General features: G+C 37.9%; 1 long non-coding RNA gene across 1 annotated transcript in view; it reads right to left on the bottom strand.

Annotated features, from left to right (window-relative positions):
- The window catches only part of LOC145438973 (uncharacterized), a 184,586-nt gene that overhangs the window by 52,274 nt on the left and 116,131 nt on the right, over positions 1 to 16,181 (bottom strand). The gene's annotated exons all lie outside the window — the stretch shown is intronic.

Raw genomic sequence — 16,181 nt, 5'->3', positions numbered from 1 at the left:
GTTTCGTACTACTGTAGTATAGACTTGATCATTTGATCACGTAATGTCAGACTCATTTTTACCGCTACTAGGACGAACGTCTTTCTTGTCTTTTCTTGTCGTTTCCACGTGTATTGCCACGCAAATACATTCGTGTCAGAGAACTCGCTGTGAATTGAAGAGCTTGCAACAGTAAGGACAACCTAGGACCACACTACTGCTGCACTAGTCATCATTGAATTCCATACGGTAGAAAAGTACATATTGATTACCCTTTTCTGTAAATGGTATATAGCTTTCTGGGGTGTGGGACTCGGTCAAATCTTATAAACTGCTCATTTTATCAGACAGCTCAAAATCTTTCAACTGATCATTCTGAAATATCCTTCTCTTCGGTGGTTTTCTGCAAGGGGTCATAGTCGGGATCAATGAAGGCCGTTGCAGCTCAGGCTCCGATCGAATGGTAGGAACTGGTTTTCTATCCAAGAGCAGTATTTTTTTCGAATGCCACAGTCTTTAATGTACTTTGCTTCTTCGAAGTGCAACGCACAAATTACAGAATTCTTCGTTGGCTTCCAATCACGTCCATTCACGAAAGATATCCATTTTTTTGTAACTCCAAATCCTCAAATGGATATTGAAACTTTTTGTTTAGTTGTCAAATATCCAGCCATACAACCATAAGCACAGCATTTATTGACCATTATCAATTATTTTACCTTAAGCTAAACCTGAGTCACCAAGTATATACAATCAGTCAAAATTAACTGGAAGAAACGCCACATGAAGCTCGCCACCAATTCTTCACCACATACATAATACGCACCATAAAGAATTATTAAACCACTGCATAGCGGTATCCTACGTCACGCTGTAATCCGGTCAAAACGACAGCTAAGCGTTTTCCACTACAATATATACGGAATATCGTCCCTGGAGCATTTAGCTAATCACGGCATCATCCTGTAACATTTCAAACGCGGCGACGAGCTCAAAAACTTCTACTCAAACTTGAGGGGTCTGCTACAGAGTATTTCAATCGCATTACTGTAGCCTGCCTACTAGTATAAGACGGTAAAAACGGCAGCTTAAAACATAGCTGTCAACCTTCAACTTGAAAACTCGCTTCAAAATGCGAAGAGTCCGGTATGAGAAGCGAAATCGAGACAATCGCCGATTGTCACGTTGAGAGTAATCGTCGTATCAAAACTTTCGCCCATTATTACGTCAAGAGTAATAGCGAATTTCTGTTTTGAGAGCATCGGCCTGTTAGCTCTTGCAAGTGTAATGTACCAGATAAGGCCGTAAATATCGTAGGCCCCGGTCCGCGAATACAAAAAGGTTGAAAACCACTGCTCAAGTTCCTATTAAAATATTAAGGCAAATCAGAAACCGCCAAAAATGTAAAGCTTTTTGTATATAGAATTGGCGTTTAATATGACCAAACACAAACAAAAAGCCTCGATACCATTTAAAAACATCTCTGCCTCTGGTCCAATATGGTATTTGGTGTGGGTTTTTGAATTTGTTTACCAGTGTAATTTTATGGGTCGAAAAGAGCTTCTGATGGAACGATGATAGAGAATCACTGTAGCCTAGTTCACCGAAAACTCACTCATTCTGCATTACAACCACCCATGTTTCATGGTAGATGATTTCAATAACAATATTTGAATTTTTGCTATTGTATGCTAACCGTGATGTCACTAACGAAAGCTGAAATTTGATTAATTTATGAAAATGAGAGAAATTGATACGGAAAAAATCTGACGTGATGGAGAAATTATTAGCACAGAATCGGATTCAGCAACCATAAATTAGCCTAGATCAGAGGTCTGAAACTCAGATGTGCTCGCGGGCCAGTTTTCCGGTTTTGACGACGCCGCGGGCCGCAGCATTTATAGGGGTATTCTATGTCTTTCCAAGTAGGCCTTATTTGGTGGGGATGAATTGTCCTATTGAAAGTGGGCCGATCCAGCACACTGGCAGTAAACACACATCTCTTGTATTAATTTAGGCCTGGCAGGAAAAGAATCATCACATTTATACATATTTGAATAGAAATGTCGTTGTATTTGATATATATTAATTATAAGATATAGACATCATATGGGTGGACAAATGTACGATGCCATCATAAAAGCAGTCGGGTTATAAATTTGCATCTACTATGAATATTTTGAATTTAACAGATTGAAAATAGAGACTGATCTGATATCAAAACATTTTTAGGTTGAGCATTGTAATTCCAATCCAGGATTCGGGTATACTTCTGAGAAGTAGGCCTAGGCTATTTATTAATCTCATCGCCAAATATCTTTAAATAATATAAATATATTAATGAATGTGTCCTATGGATTGAAATGTCGGAACGCCGAACGGCCCATTGTTGCTACATCGTTGGAGCGTACCACTACCTTTAAGTGACCTTATATAATAACATGGTTTAGCGACCAAAAATGTATAACTAACAGAAGTAGTTAGTATGATCGCTCGCGATTCGTAATGGGTTTCTTATGGGTGCGCTGGTGATGTGCCTGGAAACTCGTGTTGGTGATGGTACCCTTTTGACCCCCCCTTCCGCTCGTGATGTGCCATGTGTTCTTATGGGATCTCTGGTGATGGTACCATTTCGGGTATAGGCTGCGTCGGTGATGTGCCATGAAAACTCGTGTTGGTGATGGTGCCCTTTCAGACCCCCTATCGCTCGTGATGTGCCAATGGTTCTTATGGGATCTCTGGTGATGTGTCGTTGGCTCTTATGGGATCTCTGGTGATGTGCCATTGGTTCTTATGGGATCTCTGGTGATGTGACATTGTTTCTTATGGTATCTCTGGTGATGTGTCATGTATTCTTACGGGATCTGTCGTGATTCGCCATGTGTTCTTATGGGTGCGGTCGTGATTCGTACTTTCAGGCGTCTCTCGCGTGGTGTTGAATAGTCACCAACAATAACCGCACAAACGGAAACGTGGCTTGCAAGAGTATTAAGCAGTGCGACCTATATTTCGAATGACCTGCGCGCTGAATTGTTTCACAGCCAACCGCGGTGGTCGTGACTCGCCTTTTTTACTATAGGTGGTGACGGTGATTCGCCTGTCGTGTATTCTTACGGCGTCTGTGGTGACTCGCCATGTGTTCTTATGGGTGCGGCCGCATGCGGCTATTGCGTCTTATGGCGGGGGTGGTGATCGGCTATTGATGCTAACACGAAACCCGGGGGGCGAGCGGCACTTATTTCTTATGGCGGCGGGTCTTATTTCTTATGGGTGCGGTCGTGATTCGTACTTTCGGTATAGACTGCGGGCGGCATGTCGTACTTTCAGCAAAAAAGGTGTGAAATAGTTTGCCAAGTCTAGGAATCACTTGCAAGGTAATATTTTGGTATTTAGTTTACCACAGAGCCGGCGTAGACGGCGATTCGAATATTAACAATAACAACGCTCACGAATTAACACTTCAAATAGGTGTGAAATAGTTTGCAAAACCCCGCGATCGCTGACAAGATAATGTCTCGGTCATAACCATCTTTCACGACTTGGTGTCATAACCATACCGATCGCTCACGCGGTGAAATTTTAGTAATCAGTTTGTCACAGTACTTGATATCGCTGGTAAGATTTAACAAGTAACGAATAACAGACCGCGGTAACTTGAATAGCGACAAATTGTCACTTATTTCCGCTCTAACTCTAATCCTTTGTGAAGTGAACGCTTATTCAAAAGGGTGTGACATAATTTTAAAATCCAACGACCACTCACCGGATAATACTTCAGACATAGCAATTCCGCATACCCACCTACAAGGTAATATTTCGGTAATTAGTTTGTCACAGAACCGTCGCAGGCGGTGATTGGAAAACCGACAATTTGTCACTCTCCCGCGATCGCTATATGTTTTACGCCTCCAGAATAGTGGCTGACTTTAGTTGCGTGATAAAATCCATGAAAATATTCAATCAATGTGTTAGTTTATCAACTTGAAATGAAACTTACTACACAAATCAAGTCGATTCGTATCTGAATGTTTTAAATCGGTACAACTCTAATCCTTTGACAAATCCCTTACCGCGTTTTTGTTGAATCGAACGTAACCCGAATATTACTGACGCCGACTTTCAGCCGCATCGAATTATTCGCACATTCCGCGCCACTGTTTTCACACTTATAGAATCAATACCAACTATAACTCTACAAGAATCAAGAATCACAAGTATGTGCATTACACAGTTATTGTCTTTATCAACTTGAAATCAAACACTTAACAAAAACACACAACTAATCATTTGGCAACTCTAGCATTACCAAAAAATTCCAGTATTGTTGATTGAAAATCCTTGAGTCATTATTATCAAAAATGTTATAGTACCGCATCGGAATCCATTCGCGGGATGTACTAAAGTTAAATCCAGATAATCCAAAATGAAATATTTGGACTTTGACATAGTCTGAATTGAAATATATTGACAAACATGACTACCAACTTTGATCCAGTCACATTTCAAGATCATACTTTGAAACAATCCTTGAAACTTACAACTTTATTCACGACTACGTTTTCCGTTTATCAAATAGAGTTTCAGTAAATACTATCGCGATATTTTAATGTGTTACTACACACAATAGAATCAATCAATGAAATAGCACCTGTTGTAAATATTTCTAACTTGACAACCACTTGTGCATACCGCGATCGACTTGCGACGCGATGAGTTAAATCGGAATATTTCAATCTATTTGTCGAAACCTTGAACAAGCTATCTGGTTATTTTTTGTTGCAATTGAGTGAACGGAAATAGTATTACGTCTCGACATCTTACCATCTTACCATATTCAAAGAATCAACCACAAAAACATTGTCAAGTAAATCCGTTACCCGACCAACTCAAACAGTATCAGTATGAAAAACAACCAAACATACACGAATCCATACAATCACTAAAACCTAAAATCCATAACAAGCTTGGTTGTATTCATATCCCTACGCATCTTTTTTATTCAACTTGAAAAGTCGTTACTATTCTGTAAGATAGAGGAATTACTACGCGGTATATTCTGCAAGACAAACTAATTACTACTCGGTATATTTTGAAAGACAAAAGTAATTACTTCTCAGTGTCGGCGACTTGAGATTACCATAATATGTTTGAGTATACGAGATTTGACAGTCTGATCATCGTAGTTGAGGATTCATTTCTTACAATCGAGCACAGGTGTTATATCAAAATTATCATGATGTAAACATAAGGACTGACACATTGATTTGACATATGAGATTTTGTAATAGTTGATCGTTACTTTATTATTAAATTATTTGCGTTAATTAGACCCGGTGTTGTGGTAAATGTTATGACAGCAACAAACTTTTCAGTACCAATGTTATTAACATATTAAGCTGTAAACTATGTGTGTCTGAAATGTTCTTGATAGGAAAATTACTCCACCTTTGTAAAAATCACTCTACGTATCGCGGATATCAGAAAATATTTCCAGTAACCAAGACTAAGACTTTGATTATTACAAAAGTAAATTGTGATATGTTTGTTAGATGCGTCCAATTCAACTAGAAGTGTCTAGTGTCCAACACTCGTAATATCAAAAAAGTACTTGCTACACTGTTATTTGCTAAACGTGTTTTGTATTGTTGTTCATTTGTAGTATTGATTGAAATTGTTTTTGAACCCTCAAATAATAATTCTCGACATGAAACTAAGCCGCCGAAAGTCGTTACCATCACAAAGAAACAATTTGCACGATGTTTACCAAATGTGTCCTATAGTTAGGCGTACCGGAATTATTTGTAAAACACACACACACACACGATCAGAGAAATTGCAAATTTTTCCGTTGTCATTCGCTAAAGTAAATGTCATCACAATACTCTGCCGCTAAAAGACGTTACTTGTATGTGATTGAATCCCTAACAATTAACCCACTATTCCAAAGAAATTTTACTCACTCGACAGATATGAAACAGCGTCACTTAATAGGTCTATATCGTTTTCTAAAGGTAAATCATATCCATCCAAAAGAAAACAATTTTCACTAGCTTGGTAATGAAACCGAAGTCTTCATTCAATATTTTGTTTGTGTCAAATACTTTGCAATAAACACACTGGAGCGGTTGAGCTTTACACCATCAGACTGTAATCTGTAAATCAAGCTTACACCCGATTTGTAACTGTATTGTTTACCTAACCGAGTTGTATGCACAGTTTGATATTTTTGTCATTTAGTGATTGTTGAACATACCACTTCGAAATACTGCGTTGATCTTAATTTCCATCATCGTGATAATCGAAGTACATTTCTTTCGAATTCGTAACAACCGGTGTTTCTACGACACGATAAATTTTTGACAAGTTATGCTTAGAAGATTGGTTGCATATCGCGAAAAAAATAATATACCACTCATATTGAGATACTGTTACTCCATTCATCGGTATTTTTTCCGTTGTCGATTTTCAAACGAGAAAAATTTATTACTTGAGTTTCTCTGCTTAATATAAATGTAAACTCGCCCGTCTTTCAACAACAAACAAGGTTAAAAAAGTATGCAATCAAACACAACAAGTTTTATGATACTAATTATTATCCCACATAACCCATTTCTTACCGAAGACATATGAAATATATTCATGTCACACGAAAATATTCGCTCATGCTACAAACCTGTACAATGATTGGTGACGCTTTCAAACTATTTCGATACCTCAAGAACTTTATTGTCTGAATTGTCTGAAGTTCATGTATCGTAATAATCAAGTAGTTCAACACAGAACTAGTATTAACAGAAACACCAGAGTTGTTTACACAAAAGTTTGTATGTGTACAGTATGCGAATACCATGTGTAAGTCCAGCCCAATTGTGGTATCCAACCGAGTTTAGTTAACACAATTTACGACACCGAGGTCGCCTCATCTTTCGTAAGACAACAAACCAACCAAGGCTTCAGGGTATGTCCATGTCATAACAATAAATCAGCTACTCCAACAACAGAGTACATATGTTTTCTAGTACGGTGCTTACATCTTACACACAAATCGACCTACTTTACTAACGAAAAGTGCTGAGTCATCACATGGTTGTCCTCACAACAATACAACTAAAACATACTATCATACAAAATGGTCGTTATAGTTTGCACACCAACGATACATCGTACAAGTAGCAAGTCTCGAGAATCCAGTTATTCAAAAAAACGTGAAAGTGTTCCTACGCCAAGACGGTATGTTGACGAAAGCATATATTGTAATATCATGATCGATTTACATTCGTTGGTCACAAAATGTCACTACTCTAAATAATTATTTTTCACTCAAAAGCCTACTTGTCACCATTCGTTTCATCAAGCACGAGTTCAAGAAACCTGCTACGATATGAATTGCTATTTTTATGTTCTGTAAATAGGTAATAATTAATTTTAGTAACACTATATCAAAATCATGGAGTTGTGCTAATAGGTTTACATGTGGTCTTGTGGTTTTAATCGAAGTACACAGCACAGTCTAATGTAGATTCATCTCTATTGTACAGCAACTCGGTAATCGAAATGCATTAAAATTTAAACAGCGATCTTGTGTCGTCACGCGAAAAATATGTTTACTATCGCGATAATCCTTTTCATACTCGTAACGGTATACCAACGGCAAGCGATAACGTTTAACAACACCAACGACACTAAACATACGATACCTACCCAAGTAAAATTATCATTTTCACCTGGAGATCAGTCGTTACCCGAGTAGAAATACCATTGTCCTTTGGAGATTTATCGTTTACTCACAGTACCAAACCCCTTTTCACTTGGAAATCTATTTTTGGCCCTGGATAACAAACCCCTTTTTCACTTGGAAATATATTTTTTCTCTGGATAACAAACCCCTTTTTCACTTGGAAATATATTTTTTCTCGGGGTAACAAACCTTTTTTTACTTGGAAATATATTTTTTCTCTAGGTAACAAACCTTTTTCACTGTGCAACAAAGCATTTACACTGAGCAACAAATCGTTTTCACTTGGCGGGTCGTCGTTTACCTGAGTATAAATATCATTTTCCTTTGGAGATCTGGTGTTTACCCAGTGTAGCAATACATTTTTTCTTGGAAATCTACCTTTTCCCTGAACAACAATCCCTTTTCGTTTGCAAATCTATTTTTTTTCCTACAACAACAAACCATTTTCACTTGAAAAAATACTTTTACCTAGAGTAACTAATCATTTTCACCTGGGTAACAAACCCTTTTCGTCTGGAAAACTATCATTTACCTGAGTACCAATACCGTTTTTACTTGGAAATCTATCTTTCTCTGGGTAACAATCTCATTTTCGTTTTGAAAACTGACAACCAAACCAGTCAATTTGATATTTTTGTATATTGTTACAGCAGACAGTGACAAAATATACACCAACAACGACTCCGATACATTTGTGTAATCGCATATTCACTTGTTCTGGTGCATCCCATCAAAACCCTCATTTACCCACATGTAATGTGCTGTACATCGATGTGTATGTTTTTGGGAAATTGGACAATCGACTTCGATAGTTCTGTGATGTCCGGGTTCGTGCTTTGGATTTTCCAGAGTCAAAATGTCTGAATAAAACACCTCCTCGACGATGGTTGGTATGTGGATAACGGTGTTCGGAAAACGGTTCGATTTATGTCACCCATCGCGATAACAATTCGAGGTCGAGTTTTCCCCCTGTATGTTTACTATATTGTGTCTTTATTGGTCAATGTATGTCTCGACATTCAGTTTGAAATCGGAAACCCTGATAAAGTATGTAACCGGATCCGGATATCAACTCTGAATCGATAAACCAATGAACAATATCCAAAGTAAACATGGTACACCCTGTGTTTCCACGAAAAAATACCATCCAGACATACGTCGCGCTTGTTTGCCCACAACAGTATACGCGTAAATGGAGGTGTGTGACATTGCATGCAATGTGTTGGTATACAAACATCGATCCACAGACATTATCATAGCCGGTAGTTTTGATGTAGATCGAATGTCATCACACTCGATAACAATACCAGTAAGCCACATTGCAATTACTCTGAGTCCGCGCTATTACATCGATATTTCGACACCTTTCACTGATTTACTCGATGGTGTTATCGTGTTGTAACATTACAAGATAGACATGGCCCTATCTCCGGACAGACCACCCAGACCAATTGGATACATCGGTCAATATCCATCGTGTTGTCGACACCGAAGTTTCCTGCTGAGACTGCAGCGTTTGACCATGGTGAACTATCGAATCACGGGTGCTCGAAATGATTGCGATCAGTCTTTCAGTTACGATGAATGGATGTCGCTACTCCCACATAACGACTCCAGATAAATATCGTGAACAGTGATTCTGCAAATCTCGGACTGATACTGTGATCCAATAAGGTGTGTTTCTGTGGAATGAAGATTGCAATCGTACACCACAATAGAACACTACCTCGCGATTTCACACGCAATCATAAAACAAATCATCGTAAGGATTCAGTTCGTCCGGTGACATTTCGAAACGGTCATCGCCACAAGAGATCGGTATCATTTTGAAAAGACATCGTCACAAGCAGCACCGTAACTGCCGCACCCCAAACCCCCCAATTGGGGGGGGCCCGAGCTCGAAGGGGGCCCAAAATTATTTCGTGAATTAGCATCAATCATAGCGTATTTTTTGAAAATTTATGCAAATTTTTCAGAATTTTTGCGCTATAGGCTATAGAAAATACATATAGGTTTAATTGTCCATAGGCTCCTGAATGACTGGCGCCGAATGTTCCTGTCTTTGCAATCTGAACCTCACGAGACAATTACCATCCCGCTGGGGAAAATTTTATGCCAGTGAAGAAATACCAATTTGAAATCGTGTGCGTCTCTTAGTTTAGAAGCCTACGTTTGGGCGATTCTATATTTTTTGATATAGCAGACTGGAAGTCACGAAATAACACCATAACGAAGTCATATCAACGGGTCCGCCCGCCCGAAGATGTTTAATCAATATTTACGGGCCCTCCCGTTTTCAAGACACTTCACTCAGCTCAACCGGTAAATCTAATTAAGTGAGTAGAGAGGACAATAAATTGATAGCATAATATATATGCAATCACCGATCTGATTGACCGATTTTATCTTAAATTATCGAAAATTTTCGCGCCTCGCTTTCGCTCGGCTCACAATACAGTACAGATAATTTCGTGACAAACACGAACAACGTGATGGGTGCCTGACCAGGTGCTGTTTAATTATTATCGAGTGGTCCTACCTTTTCAAACACACCTCACTCAGCTCTACCGGCAAATCTGATTACGTCAGCAGAGAGAAGATAAAAATTGATAACAAATACGCAATTCCCGATCATACTGACTGATGAAATAATCATAAATTCTCCGCGCTTCGCGCACTTAGGGGACAAAAACTGATTCACTAAACAAAGTCCCAAAGTTTAAGATGAATAGTGGTAAACAGTGTATCGCCGGAGGGGGGGTCTGGGGGGCGAAGCCCCCCAGAAGTTCGGTCTATAACCCTATGGGGGGCCCAAGACCAAAGTTTTGGGGGGGGCCTGACGAAGTGCTGTTACGGCCCTGGTCACAAGTCTATTGACGTCGATTCTGTTGGTCATGTCAATCCGTTTCACAATCCACCGTTTTTCAACTCCCTGCACCATAGTGTTACGACACAGACAAGAAGCGTCGGTGGAAATAATAAAACACGGAAAGCACACTTTGATGTTATTTGACATGGATTTTACACCCGACGAACCTTACATTCGAGCGATGCATTGGAATGACGCTTGTATTATTTACGTAGAAGGAACAGAAATGTATCGATTTATTGGTTTCGTACATATCCAACTAAAACCAGGGTATGTGATTGTGCGTGGTTCGCATATTCGACTGTGAACGCTCTATTGGTATATGCTGTATAGTTCACTTTCACCGTCGTCCGAATAACCCATGTTACGGTTCGATGTTTGTGTGTCTGTATGTCACGCTTCGGATTGACTCAGAGTCATTGCAATGTGGCTTATTGGTATTGTTATCGGGTGTGATGACATTCGATCTACATCAAAACTACCGGCTATGATAATGTCTGTGGATCGATGTTTGTATACCAACACATTGCATGCAATGTCACACACCTCCATTTACGCGTATACTGTTGTGGGCAAACAAGCGCGACGTATGTCTGGATGGTATTTTTTCGTGGAAACACAGGGTGTACCATGTTTACTTTGGATATTGTTCATTGGTTTATCGATTCAGAGTTGATATCCGGATCCGGTTACATACTTTATCAGGGTTTCCGATTTCAAACTGAATGTCGAGACATACATTGACCAATAAAGACACAATATAGTAAACATACAGGGGGAAAACTCGACCTCGAATTGTTATCGCGATGGGTGACATAAATCGAACCGTTTTCCGAACACCGTTATCCACATACCAACCATCGTCGAGGAGGTGTTTTATTCAGACATTTTGACTCTGGAAAATCCAAAGCACGAACCCGGACATCACAGAACTATCGAAGTCTATTGTCCAATTTCCAAAAACATACACATCGATGTACAGCACATTACATGTGGGTAACTGAGGGTTTTGATGGGATGCACCAGAACAAGTGAATATGCGATTACACAAATGTATCGGAGTCGTTGTTGGTGTATATTTTGTCACTGTCTGTTGTAACAATATACAAAAATATCAAATTGACTGGTTTGGTTGTCAGTTTTCAAAACGAAAATGAGATTGTTACCCAGAGAAAGATAGATTTCCAAGTGAAAACGGTATTGGTACTCAGGTAAATGATAGTTTTCCAGACGAAAAGGGTTTGTTACCCAGGCGAAAATGATTAGTTACTCTAGGTAAAAGTATTTTTTCAAGTGAAAATGGTTTGTTGTTGTAGGAAAAAAAAAAATAGATTTGCAAACGAAAAGGGATTGTTGTTCAGGGAAAAGGTAGATTTCCAAGAAAAAATGTATTGCTACACTGGGTAAACACCAGATCTCCAAAGGAAAATGATATTTTTACTCAGGTAAACGACGATCCGCCAAGTGAAAACGATTTGTTGCTTAGTGTAAATGCTTTGTTGCACAGTGAAAAAGGTTTGTTACCTAGAGAAAAAATATATTTCCAAGTAAAAAAAGGTTTGTTACCCCGAGAAAAAATATATTTCCAAGTGAAAAAGGGGTTTGTTATCCAGAGAAAAAATATATTTCCAAGTGAAAAAGGGGTTTGTTATCCAGGGCCAAAAATAGATTTCCAAGTGAAAAGGGGTTTGTTACTGTGAGTAAACGATAAATCTCCAAAGGACAATGGTATTTCTACTCGGGTAACGACTGACCTCCAGGTGAAAATGATAATTTTACTTGGGTAGGTATCGTATGTTTAGTGTCGTTGGTGTTGTTAAACGTTATCGCTTGCCGTTGGTATACCGTTACGAGTATGAAAAGGATTATCGCGATAGTGAACATATTTTTCGCGTGACGACACAAGATCGCTGTTTAAATTTTAATGCATTTCGATTACCGAGTTGCTGTACAATAGAGATGACTCTACATTAGACTGTGCTGTGTACTTCGATTAAAACCACAAGACCACATGTAAACCTATTAGCACAACTCCATGATGTTGATATAGTGTTACTAAAATTAATTATTACCTATTTACAGAACATAAAAATAGCAATTCATATCGTAGCAGGTTTCTTGAACTCGTGCTTGATGAAACGAATGGTGACAAGTAGGCTTTTGGGTGAAAAATAATTATTTAGAGTAGTGACATTTTGTGACCAACGAATGTAAATCGATCATGATATTACAATATATGCTTTCGTCAACATACCGTCTTGGCGTAGGAACACTTTCACGTTTTTTTGAATAACTGGATTCTCGAGACTTGCTACTTGTACGATGTATCGTTGGTGTGCAAACTATAACGACCATTTTGTATGATAGTATGTTTTAGTTGTATTGTTGTGAGGACAACCATGTGATGACTCAGCACTTTTCGTTAGTAAAGTAGGTCGATTTGTGTGTAAGATGTAAGCAGCGTACTAGAAAACATATGTACTCTGTTGTTGGAGTAGCTGATTTATTGTTATGACATGGACATACCCTGAAGCCTTGGTTGGTTTGTTGTCTTACGAAAGATGAGGCGACCTCGGTGTCGTAAATTGTGTTAACTAAACTCGGTTGGATACCACAATTGGGCTGGACTTACACATGGTATTCGCATACTGTACACATACAAACTTTTGTGTAAACAACTCTGGTGTTTCTGTACTAGTTCTGTGTTGAACTACTTGATTATTACGATACATGAACTTCAGACAATTCAGACAATAAAGTTCTTGAGGTATCGAAATAGTTTGAAAGCGTCACCAATCATTGTACAGGTTTGTAGCATGAGCGAATATTTTCGTGTGACATGAATATATTTCATATGTCTTCGGTAAGAAATGGGTTATGTGGGATAATAATTAGTATCATAAAACTTGTTGTGTTTGATTGCATACTTTTTTAACCTTGTTTGTTGTTGAAAGACGGGCGTGTTTACATTTATATCAAGCAGAGAAACTCAAGTAATAAATTTTTCTCGTTTGAAAATCGACAACGGAAAAAATACCGATGAATGGAGTAGCAGTACCTCAATATGAGTGGTATATTATTTTTTTCGCGATATGCAACCAATCTTCTAAGCATAACTTGTCAAAAATTTATCGTGTCGTAGAAACACCGGTTGTTACGAATTCGAAAGAAATTTACTTCGATTATCACGATGATGGAAATTAAGATCAACGCAGTATTTCGAAGTGGTATGTTCAACAATCACTAAATGACAAAAATATCAAACTGTGCATACAACTCGGTTAGGTAAACAATACAGTTACAAATCGGGTGTAAGCTTGATTTACAGATTACAGTCTGATGGTGTAAAGCTCAACCGCTCCAGTGTGTTTATTGCAAAGTATTTGACACAAACAAAATATTGAATGAAGACTTCGGTTTCATTACCAAGCTAGTGAAAATTGTTTTCTTTTGGATGGATATGATTTACCTTTAGAAAACGATATAGACCTATTAAGTGACGCTGTTTCATATCTGTCGAGTGAGTAAAATTTCTTTGGAATAGTGGGTTAATTGTTAGGGATTCAATCACATACAAGTAACGTCTTTTAGCGGCAGAGTATTGTGATGACATTTACTTTAGCGAATGACAACGGAAAAATTTGCAATTTCTCTGATCGTGTGTGTGTGTGTGTTTTACAAATAATTCCGGTACGCCTAACTATAGGACACATTTGGTAAACATCGTGCAAATTGTTTCTTTGTGATGGTAACGACTTTCGGCGGCTTAGTTTCATGTCGAGAATTATTATTTGAGGGTTCAAAAACAATTTCAATCAATACTACAAATGAACAACAATACAAAACACGTTTAGCAAATAATAGTGTAGCAAATACTTTTTTGATATTACGAGTGTTGGACAATAGACACTTCTAGTTGAATTGGACGCATCTAACAAACATATCACAATTTACTTTTGTAATAATCAAAGTCTTAGTCTTGGTTACTGGAAATATTTTCTGATATCCGCGATACGTAGAGTGATTTTTACAAAGGTGGAGTAATTTTCCTATCAAGAACATTTCAGACACACATAGTTTACAGCTTAATATGTTAATAACATTGGTACTGAAAAGTTTGTTGCTGTCATAACATTTACCACGACACCGGGTCTAATTAACGCAAATAATTTAATAATAAAGTAACGATCAACTATTACAAAATCTCACATGTCAAATCAATGTGTCAGTCCTTATGTTTACATCATGATAATTTTGATATAACACCTGTGCTCGATTGTAAGAAATGAATCCTCAACTACGATGATCAGACTGTCAAATCTCGTATACTCAAACATATTATGTTAATCTCAAGTCGCCGACACTGAGAAGTAATTACTTTTGTCTTTCAAAATATACCGAGTAGTAATTAGTTTGTCTTGCAGAATATACCGCGTAGTAATTCCTCTATCTTACAGAATAGTAACGACTTTTCAAGTTGAATAAAAAAGATGCGTAGGGATATGAATACAACCAAGCTTGTTATGGATTTTAGGTTTTAGTGATTGTATGGATTCGTGTATGTTTGGTTGTTTTTCATACTGATACTGTTTGAGTTGGTCGGGTAACGGATTTACTTGACAATGTTTTTGTGGTTGATTCTTCGAATATGGTAAGATGGTAAGATGTCGAGACGTAATACTATTTCCGTTCACTCAATTGCAACAAAAAATAACCAGATAGCTTGTTCAAGGTTTCGACAAATAGATTGAAATATTCCGATTTAACTCATCGCGTCGCAAGTCGATCGCGGTTTGCACAAGTGGTTGTCAAGTTAGAAATATTTACAACAGGTGCTATTTCATTGATTGATTCTATTGTGTGTAGTAACACATTAAAATATCGCGATAGTATTTACTGAAACTCTATTTGATAAACGGAAAACGTAGTCGTGAATAAAGTTGTAAGTTTCAAGGATTGTTTCAAAGTATGATCTTGAAAGGTGACTGGATCAAAGTTGGTAGTCATGTTTGTCAATATATTTCAATTCAGACTATGTCAAAGTCCAAATATTTCATTTTGGATTATCTGGATTTAACTTTAGTACATCCCGCGAATGGATTCCGATGCGGTACTATAACATTTTTGATAATAATGACTCAAGGATTTTCAATCAACAATACTGGAATTTTTTGGTAATGCTAGAGTTGCCAAATGATTAGTTGTGTGTTTTTGTTAAGTGTTTGATTTCAAGTTAATAAAGACAATAACTGTGTAATGCACATACTTGTGATTCTTGATTCTTGTAGAGTTATAGTTGGTATTGATTCTATAAGTGTGAAAACAGTGGCGCGGAATGTGCGAATAATTCGATGCGGCTGAAAGTCGGCGTCAGTAATATTCGGGTTACGTTCGATTCAACAAAAACGCGGTAAGGGATTTGTCAAAGGATTAGAGTTGTACCGATTTAAAACATTCAGATACGAATCGACTTGATTTGTGTAGTAAGTTTCATTTCAAGTTGATAAACTAACACATTGATTGAATACTTTCATGGATCTTATCACGCAACTAAAGTCAGCCACTATTCTGGAGGCGTGAAACATATAGCGATCG

This window comes from Botryllus schlosseri, chromosome 5 (assembly GCF_051294905.1).
Source record: "Botryllus schlosseri isolate E-star chromosome 5, Bs_hap1, whole genome shotgun sequence".
Lineage (NCBI taxonomy): Eukaryota > Metazoa > Chordata > Ascidiacea > Stolidobranchia > Styelidae > Botryllus > Botryllus schlosseri.
This window is presented reverse-complemented; position numbering and strand designations above follow the sequence as displayed.